We start from the raw sequence: 11,032 nt of genomic DNA on the forward strand, positions 1-11,032 counted from the left end.
TATATTTATATGGTGCTAGAATTTTCGGACAAAAAATGCCCTTTCGGAGATTCTGCGGACGCACAATTCCATGTGCGGTCCGCACTTTGCTTCAGCCTGACAGGATTGGAAACCTGCGGCCGCACAATTTTGAATTGCGGCTACACTTCTCTCTTTCTGCGGACAACACAAATATGTATGCGGCTGCACCATGCTCTTCTGCGGTCCGTACAAATGTGGTTGTGGCCGTATCATGCTCCTCTGCGGCCGCACAATAATTGTGTGGTTCGCACTCTTGTTGAACTTGAGATGCAGGTTCTCTGAACTTTGGCTTTTACCCAGTTTCTGCAGCCGCACTATTTCATGTGCGGTCCGCATCTTGCAACCTTCTCTGATGGAACTGCTTCATGACCTGTGGCCGCAGATGGTATTCTGCGGACCGTACTTTTAGCTTTTGTGTTGTTTTTGTCCTTAAGTTCAAATTACTCCTTCTTGAAGTGGATTTCATCTTTGGAGCTCATCTTCCAATATTCCTACAATTAAGCATATTTTATCAGTTTTCGGGAATACAATTAAGTGCTTTTGGACTAAAACGAAAGCAAAAAGGTGCTAATAAGTAGTCAAAATCCCCATTTATCAATCTCGACCACGGGCTTTGTCATCTCCCGATCGACCTCGGCCGACTCTTTTCTCGATGCTGCTTAATCCCAAGTACTGAGGTGGATTTCTTGATTAGGTCTATTTATGGAGTTAAAAAGATGGACTACGCTTCTGTCTCCGATTGTAATGTTTTTGGTGGCTGCGGCTAATTTGGCGAGGTTGTCCGCCTCGGTATTCTGTGCTCGGGGGATCTGGTCGAGTTGGCACTCTTCGAACTCGGGTAGTAGCTTGCAGATTTCGGTATGGTACTTCTGTAACCTTTGTTCCTTGATTTGGAAAGTCTGTGACTTGGTTGGCCACGAGTTAAGAATCGCAGCGCAGTCTTAGCCGCTTCGCTCCGTATTTGAGTGCTAGTCTTAATCCTGCAATTACGGCCTCATACTCTGACCTCATTTTAGTCATGTCCAGGCACCTTATGGACTGGCGAATCACCTCGCCTGTTGGGACTTCGAGTACGAGTCCTAGCCCGAACCCTAACACGTTAGACACACCCTCAGTATACAGGACCCAGAGGTCTTGCATTTGGGGAGAAGCGTGGACGAATTCTTTTTTGACTTCGGGCATTATTTTTATTCTGAAGTCGGCGATGAAGTCTGGAAAGACTTGTGAATTTATCAGTGTTCGCGGCCGATATGTGATATCGTGCTCGCTCAATTCGATAGCCCATTTGGCCAACCTGCCCGATAGCTCGGGTTTATGCAAAATGCTTCTTAAGGGGAAAGTCGTAACAACCGAGATGGGGTGGCATTGGAAATATAGTCTAAGCTTTCGTGAAGCTACGACTAAGGCCAGAGCCAGCTTTTCGAGGTGGGGATATCTCGTCTCGTCGTCGACTAGTGTTTTGCTAATGTAATAGATGGGAGATTGCGTACCTTTATTTTCTCGGACCAGGACCGCGCTCACAGTTACTTCGAACACGGCGAGATAGACGAGGAGGTGTTGTCCTGGTTTTGGTTTTTGAAAGCAATGGTGGCGATGACAAGTATACCTTTAACTCCTTCAGGGCTTGGGCGCACTCAGGGGACCATTGGAGGCCGTTATCCTTTTTGAGTACGCCTAAGAATTTATGGCACCTATCAGATGATCGCGAAATAAATCTTGAAAGGGCAGCGATACGGCTAATCAATCTCTGAACCTATTTTTTTGTGGTCAGGTGCTCTGGTATCCCTTCGATGGCCTCAATTTGGTCGAAATTGACCTCGATACCCCGCTGTGACACTAAGAAACCTAAGAATTTTCCTGAGGCCACGCCGAATGCATATTTTTGGGGGTTCAGTTTCATTCTGTATTGCCTGAGTATGCCAAAGGCTTCTCTCAAGTGGTCGATGTGATATTTTTTCCTCTTGGATTTAACTAGCATATCATATATATAGACTTCCATCGTTTTTCCGAGTTGGTCTTTGAACATCCTCGTCACCAACCTTTGATAAGTCGCCCCTGCATTTTTCAGCTCCAAGGGCATGACCCTGTAGCAATACGTCCCTTGATAAGTGATGAAGGTGGTTTTTTCCTGATACTCTTCCTCTATGAGGATTTGATTATAGTCCGAGTAAGAGTCCAAGAAGCTTAGCAGTTCATGCTCGATTGTTGCATCGATGAGTTAGTCGATATGGGGTAGTGGAAATGAATCCTTGAGGTATGCTTTTTTCAAGTTAGTGAAATCTATGTGCATCCGCCATTTGTCGTTCTTCTTTTTCACTATGACCACGTTAAAGACCCATTGAGGGTATTTCGATTCCTTGACGGAGCCATTTTCCAACAACTTTTCCACTTCTTCGCGTACTGCGTCATTAATTTCAGAGTTGAACTTACGCCTAACCTGCCTCACCGAGGGGTGGAATGGATCGACGTTCAATTTGTGTGTGGTGATCTCCTTTGAGATACCTGGTATATCTGATTGGCTGAAAGTAAATAAGTCTGCGTTAGCAGTTAAGAATTGACAAAAATTACCCGGTTCCTGAAGTTTACAACCGATATAAGCTTTCTTGTTGTGGTCGTTGATGTCTAATTGAACGGGGTCGAGGTCCTCTATGGTCGATCCTGCAGCTTCGACCGTATCGGGGTCTCTGATGACGTCCTCGCTGTCATCAAATATCGACCTCGACCCTGTTGATTGTTATGCCTCTTTTTCTTTATCCTTTGTTTGTTGGGTGGCTGTACAATCCAAGGCGATGCGGTAGCATTCTTGGGACGTGCATTGTTTCCCTCGTATATTGAATATCCCCCATGGAGTTGGGAATTTGATGACTTTGTACAAGCTGGAGGGGATGGCTCTCATGGTGTGTATCCATGGTCGCCCTATTATGGCGTTGTACGTTGTGTCTTGGTCCATGATATGGAATATGGTTTCCAGTGTGACGCCACCGGCTAGGACGGGGAGTGTGATCTCACCGGATGTTCGCTCAACTGCATTGTTAAAACCCGTTAGTGTGATGCAGCGCGGCACTATCTTATCCTCGAGTTGAATTTGTGCAAGCACTCGAGGGTGGATAATGCATGCGCCACTCCCATCGTCTACCATAATATGCCTCACATCGGTATCTAAAATTCGTAAAGTGATAACAAGAGCATTATAGTGATGGAGAACCAAATTGTTGGTATCTGACTTATCGAAGATGATACTCTCTTCGAGTTCATCATACTGTTCGTGGGTGATCAACCGTTTGAGCTTGTGGGTTGTGGTGAACTTCACACTGTTGATGGAAGTATAGTCGCCTTCCCCGATGATCATGTGGATGGTACGGGTCGGCGAGGGTGGTTTCGGCAGCCCTTGATGTTATCCGCGTCCTCTAGCAAAGTTGGTCCTTCCCCGGTCGCTCAACAACTCTTTGAGGTGTCCCTGTCGTGGCATGTTTACGACCTCCTATCTTAGGGCGATGCAATCTTCGATTTTGTGTCCTCGCTCTTGATGGAACTCGCAGAGGGCATATGATTTTCTAATATTCGGGTCTAACCTCATATTTTGTGGCAACTTCACCTTTGGTCCGAGCTTCTCCAAGGCGTAGACTATTTATGTAGGTGACACAATAAAATTGTGAGCGGATAATAAAGGGGGCATACCTTTCTCGTTCCGGTGAGTCCCTGTTTTTGATCGGGGTGGCCTTCTTCGTGGCGAGATAAGGACGTAGTGGCGGCTCTGACATATGGTAGATGTCATTCCCGGTTGGGTAGCGAGATTGCGAGGTCTCTTCTAATATCATTTATTCTATCTTTCCTAGATTCTGCTTGCACCAAGGTCAGTCGATGGGTGGGCCCATTGAGGTCATCCTCGTCTACTCAGACTTCGGCGTAATATGCATTGTGTATCTCATCCTAGGTAGTTGGGGGTACTTCATAAGTCGACTTAGTAGCTTTCTTGTCGCCCTCGAACCATTTCTGCTCAGTCCATTTTGAAAAGCTACGGCCGTCATCCCTTCCGATACATTTGGCAAGGTCATTCTCACTCGGTTGAACCGGGCGAGAAAATCCCTCAATCCTTCTCTTAGAGACTGTTTAATAGCAAATATGTCATTTACTCTCGCTTCTGCTTTTTATGCTCCAGCATGGGCCGTTACGAACTTATCGGCCATTTCTTCGAAGGTTTCAGTAGAGCGTGCACGCAGATGTGAGTACCAAGTTAATGCTCCTTCCGTGAGGGTCTCGCCGAAATGTTTTTAACAAAATGAAGGATACTTGTTCCTTGGCGAGATCATTGCCTTTCACGGCGGTGACGTAGTGAGTCACATGGTCTTCGGGGTCGGTCATGACATCATATATTTTTAGATAGGGCGGCATTTTAAAGGTCTTTGGTATGGCATGTGGGACGGCGTCATCACTGTACGGCTTCTCGACAAACCGACCGGCATCTCTCTTCGGCAAGAGCTTAGGGGTGCCCGGTATCTTATCAACCCTCTCTTTGTGTTCTCTCATTTGATCTCAAAGCGTTTTGTTCTCATTTTCCATTTCCTCCATTCTTTTCAAAATGGTTGTGAGAGTGTCGTCATCTGCACTATTAACGACATTGTGAGTAATATCTACCGTTGGAGGAGGAGGGAGTTGACCATGCTGCTCGTGCGTTGGTGGTATAACGCAAGTCCTTGCGTTTTCTGTAGCCGCATCCCGAGCAGGCTTATGGAGGACGCTGGTTAGCGTGTCAGTTAGCCAGGCCTCTAGGAGCCTTTTTATTGCTGGTGGCGCCTCCTCCACCACGGATGTGGAGGCTTCCTTGCCAAGGGACTTTGTGATACTGTAGTGGGGAGGGGGTGATCCACCTCTCCAGGGAGAGGCATTGGGCGTTGCGCCCTCGTCCACTACTTCAGAGCTCTCATTGATTATGTTCAAGAGGTTGGTTGGGAGGTCACTCATTATTCTTGTTCTTTCTCCTCTGTTACCTGCCATAGTAGATCTATGTAAGAAGAGAGAAAAGGATCTTGCTCTTGTTTTGTTTTTTTACGTTAGTAACCAGTGTTAGTTGTAGATCTAGAAGAAACTAAAAATTTAACTAGATAATTCCCACAGACGGCGTCAAATTGTTTGACCAAAAAATATAACTTTCAGTTAAAATTATTATATTTATGTAATAATGGGTTGAATCTAGTCAATGATAATATCTCTATATACGAGTTTTGAAAGCGTGTGTGAAATGGGACAGATCCAGCAGGGGGTTGACAATAACAAGCATTAAATAGTCATAAATTATAAGCAATAATGGCATATGGGCTAATAATAAATAGCAATAAATGGCATTTGAGTAAATAGGAGGAGTGATTAACCCAATAAATAATGAGCTAGGTGATATTCCTCCTGACAATCATGAATGACAGATAGAACTTAGAACATTCGAAATCTTCTAGGATCTGATAGAAAGGTGCAGGATAATGTAAGCGAGAATCTTGACAAAAAGGTATTCTTTGTATCTTTTCAAGAGGGAGAGAATATTTTGTAAAGTCTGCTCTTCTCACAATGAATATCACATGCCCCTGTTCATTATATTTTTTCCTATTTATATGGGACATACCCCAATAAACCCTAATAGAATAGGTACAGAGAATATCCAATAGAATATTCTCTTTAATATCCTACCCTAATAAACTAGCCGTTACAGCTCTGTTTATGGCACTTGACATCGCCTATCTTCCGCATCTCGACCACAGGCTTTGTCCTCTCCTGGTTGACCTCGGCCGACTCCTTTCTCGATGCTGCTTAATCCCAAGTATTGAGGTGGATTTTGACCCAGACACAGTTCAATCTGAATAGGCTATAAAAATTAATAAATCCAGTCCAATCTATCTAACCCTTCGTTGAAAAGGCTCAGTATAAATACTAGCGCAACTCAACCCTAAGCGCTCATGTGTATGGGCTAAAATTGATTGATAACAGATAGCCAAATGGTAAGATGACACGTGGAGCAGAAGATAAACAAAAAATGAGTTGGGAAACAACTAGTACCAAATGCGATGTGTGTGACCGGTACCGGATGGATTCCGAAGGGAATGAGGTCGGCAGTAAAAGTTCAAAGATTTGCCATCGGATAGCATTCAGTGAGGGAATATTTGCTAGTGTTAAATGAGCAGACGTTACAGAGAATACTGGCATCCAAAGCATGCCGTTACATACTCATCAATGGCCCTTTTATTATCATTTAAAGAGGAGCTTGATCCTAGGATCTTGTTTCCCTAGGTAGAACTATAAATAGTGGGGTTAACAGCCATTGTAGGGACAGGAAACATTCTGTACCCAAAAGTTATACTATTTTGCTCTCACACTTTACTATTTAGCTTTCATTTTAGTAGCTTTATCATTGATTTATCTTTATTTTCACTTTTGCTCTCGGAAAGGTTGAGGTCGGAATTAGGCTTGTTATCTTCTTTGATTTCAATCGCTAAATCTTAATTTTAGCCTTATTTCTTTATCGTTTTTGGGTCAAATCGATTCACTTGTCTAGAAACCACGTTACAAATTTAACGGTATCGTTTTACGGGTAAATAATTTGGTGCCTACCATGGGACATAGACAATTGCGTAATTTTTTTGATCCATACGTTTATTACTAACTAGTTTCAGTTCTTTCTTTTAGTAAAAATCAGATATGGCATCTAACGATGCCAACAACACATACAACGTTAAACCACGCGTTGAACGGGAAGAATTGTCCCAGCATGATGACTCAATCAACGACACCCATAACGGAGGTGACGAAACAACCCCGGTTCGTGAAGGACAATATCCTCAACATGTGCGGAAACCAACTCCTGATGATGCGGAGGAGGAACATATCGTAGAAACGGTCAAACTCCTGAGGGAACAGCAGAGAACAATCATGGATCATCTCTCGAGACATGATCGGGTGATGACGAAATTGAAACAAGCATTGACGGGTGCTTCCAACAATGCAAACGTAAGGGGTCTAATCCTTCCTAGTGGTCCTATAAATCAAACAGCTCAGAGAATCGATAACAACACCCCAAGGGGCAAAGTCGATTTCGACGAGGTCGGAGGAACCGGTAGCGGATCTGGGAACAACAACGGAAGCGGTCCTTTCAAGACCGAGCTCATGAGATTGATGAGAGAAATGAACGAACGAATAGATCAGATGCGAAGGAGCTCCACGCTCGAATGGATCAGATTTCGAGCGCACCGCTGGTGCTGAAGGGGCCAGATTCAAAAAAGTATACCCAGTTTCCATTTAAGCCAAGTGTTGCACCAGAGTTGATATCAAAAAGATTCAAAATGCCGAACATACCAAAATACGATGGGACTTCGGATCCACAAGAAGCATATCACAATCTACACCATGACTGTGAAAGGAAATGATTTGGCTCAACATGAGATCGAGTCGGTCTTGTTGAAGAAGTTTGGCAAAACCCTCACAAAGGGGGCCTTGACATGGTACTCTCTTTTACCCCGAACATTCAATTGATTCTTTTTAAATGCTTGCAGACTCATTCATTAAGGCCCAGCCAAAGTAAGTCTTGGGCTAGAAAGGTAGACATATTCAGAATTGTGCAGGACGAATCTAAGTTGCTGCGAAAATTTGTGATCTAGTTCCAAAGAGAAAGGATATTACTACCGGCGGTTCCATATGAGTGGGCAGCGGAGGCATTCACAAAGGGTCTAAATCCAATGAGTTTTGATGCCTCCCGAAAACTGAATGAGAGTTTGCTCGAGTTTCAGGGAACCTCATGGGCAGATGTCCATAACCGTTATGAGTAAAAAATAAGGATAGAAGACAATCAGCTTGGGTCTTCGGTATCAGCCAAGGGACAGGGTCGAGACAAAAGTCACGACAAGTTTAAAAGTGATTTCGATGCGGATCGGCGGTCCTCTAGAGGTTATTTTTTATTGTATGAGAGGACCGATGGGCGTAGCAGTAAAGGGTTCCAGACATAGGATAGGATCGCTCCCGACAGAAGAGTCAATCATGGACGGAACAGTAGGTCGTTGCAAGAGAAAGAGGTGTCATGAGCCCGAGATTCCGCATATTCAAGGTTATCAGAGTACAACTTCAACATCAGCCTGGTAGAGTTGGTATTGGCAATGAGAAATATCAAAGAAGCACGGTTCCCGAAGCTTATCCGCTCAGATCCTAGCTAGAGGGATCCTAGTTTATGGTGTGAATACCATAGAACTCATAGCCACAGAACTGGGGACTGTTGGCATCTTTGTGAAGAGGTGTCGACATTGTTGAAGAATGCCTATCTCAGGGAGTTTTTAAGTGACCGAGCCAAGAACAACTACGTCCGAAGCCGGGACAATGCAGAGCCTTCGAAGGTAGCAGAAGGGTCACCTTGGATGACCATCAACATGATCTTCGGTGGAAAAAGTCAATGATGTAACCTTTTCAACAGCGACGACAACGAAGATATCAGTGACTCACAATAAGAGACTCCGGAAAGTCGTAGATGATGGCATCACCTTCACGGAGGAAGACGCTGACGGACTCATTTTGCTACATGATGACTATTTGGTAATCTCTCTCAATGTTTTAGATTTTTAAATTAAGCGTGTTTTGGTTGATCCATGAAGTTTAACCAACATCATCCAATGGAGAGTTCTGGAGCAAGCGAAACTAAACAGGGAACATTATTCTGGTGATAAAACTCTTAAATGGCTTCAACTTGACAAGCGTGAGAACCCGAGGAAAGATTTTGTTGCCCACACACGCCAAAGGAGTAACGAAGACCACTCTATTCGAAGTGGTGGAATATGATATGGGTTATAATATAATCCTTGAAAGGTTGTGGATACGCGAGATGAAGGTTGTGCCCTCAACATTTCACCAGTTGTTGAAATTTCCAACACCGGAAGGAATCAAGCAAATAAGAGGAGACCAACTGGGGGCGAAGGAGATGAACGCAGTTACCGTTTCTGGCAGTAAGGGAAAAGAATCTGATAAATAGCAATTACATGAACTGATGCATTCTGCCTTTCCGAATGAAGAAGATAAGGGCGGAGGGTCATCGGAATCCTGTCAGGTTTTGAGATATTTTCAGGTACCATAGGAGACAGATGCAACTAAGTCAACCACAGAGGAACTCGAGCAAGTGGCTTTGTTCGAGGAGTTTCTGGAAAGGAAGTTCCATTTGGGAACGGGATTAAATCCCAAGCTCAGGTTAAGATTTTTTAATTTTCTCAAAGATAACGTAGACTGCTTTGCATGGTCGTATTCGGATATGACATGTATCCCATTGAAGATGGCAGTCTACAAGATGAGTATGGATCCAAACTTCCCACCGGTAAGGCAAAAGAAACTCCCAATAGCCGAGGTCAGGAACAAGTTTGTTAAAGAAGAGGTAACCCAACTACTTAATATTAGTTCGATCTGGGTGGTAAAGTGTCCGGAATGGTTAGCTAACGTAGTCGTAGTACCCAAGAAGAATAATAAATTTAGGATGTGCGTAGACTATAAGGATTTAAATAAGGCGTACCCTAAAGACTCGTTCTCGTTTCCAAACATTGATCAAATGATTAATGCTACGGCCGGACATGAGCTAATGTGTGAAGCCCCGTAAGTTTATGCAAATGATTAGGGTTGATTTCAAACTTAAAGAATACAATTAAGATATAACGCGATACTAGCACGAGCGGAACAAGTTCATTGAAATACTCGGATATGAAGGTCATGAGGGTCGTAGGTCCCTAAGTTAACTGTCTAAGAAAATAACTTTGAAAAATTGAAATGAGAAGATTAGAAAAATTTCTGAAGCCCTGTGTGGCCCACGCGGGCTACATGGCCTATTTTAGAAGAAGGGAGGAAGATGAGAAGAAAGGGCTCAAGCTGCGTAGCTAGGTTACGTGGCCATACAGGCTGCGTGACCAGGATGCGTGGCCCGCACAGCCACCCACGTATACCCCAATGCTATATAATAGGGGAAGTTCGAGGAGAGAGAAAGAGATGATAACTTTGGCTAAGTTTTGGGTTCTAGAGAGAAGGTGGAGCATCCCCAACCCAAATACACTTCAAAGGTGAGTTTCATGATATTTTTATGATGGATTAACATTAATTAATGCTAGTATTAATATCTACATGGATTGAAATCTATAGGAATTGGTCCAAATCTTCAAGAGCACCAAGTGAACCCTAGTTAGGATTTGGACTTCAAGAGGTAATTTCTCTACTCTATACTTGCATACAATTATGGATTAAGTATGTCAATGAGATTTGTGGTTTAGGAAATGCTATTTGTTTGGAGTATTATATGAGTCTTGAAAATGAGTATTGTGAGTTAGGGTTCTTGAAAGAGGAAGATGGTGAATAATAAAATTGTGAACTTTGTTAAGTTGTTTGGTCGTTCTTTAGTTAAAAATACTAAAGTATTCCATGGATTGAAAAATACCTAAAATATATAGTTCTTCACTATTGTTGAGCTAAGCAAAGAAGATGATGAATAGTGTTGATTTGGTGAAATGAGTTAAATACTATTCTTGTGAGCAATTCACTATTGAATATTGTTGTTGACCTCAAAATGAGAGAATTAGAGTTAATGACCTCAAAATGTCTATGATGAGAATATGAATTTTTACTAGACTTGTGAAGTGGGACCTTAAGTGTTGGACACTTAGGTGACTTAGTTGGTATTGTTGTAATGCGTTATTGATGTATATGAGTTCATTATGTAGATATCAGCGTGTTTGGCAACGTTTGAGCATTTTAGTCAATTTGGAGCTTGGAATTGAGGTAATTTGATTAAACTTAGTTTTCTCGAGGAACTTTCTCTAATAGCATGATTTGGGTTAAGACATGAGTTAATTATATATGAGTGTGTCCGCACTTGTAGGGGCAAGTGGGTGCAGACAATACACGACCATACTTCGACCGTAGAACTCCCAGACAATACACCCTTATCGCCGAACCCATACCCATTCCTGCAGTTGGATACCAAGATTTTGTTTGAACTTCCCTTCTCAAAAAAAAA

The sequence above is a fragment of the Nicotiana tabacum genome, chromosome 15 (genome assembly GCF_000715075.1).
Source record: "Nicotiana tabacum cultivar K326 chromosome 15, ASM71507v2, whole genome shotgun sequence".
In the NCBI taxonomy this organism is placed as follows: Eukaryota; Viridiplantae; Streptophyta; class Magnoliopsida; order Solanales; family Solanaceae; genus Nicotiana; species Nicotiana tabacum.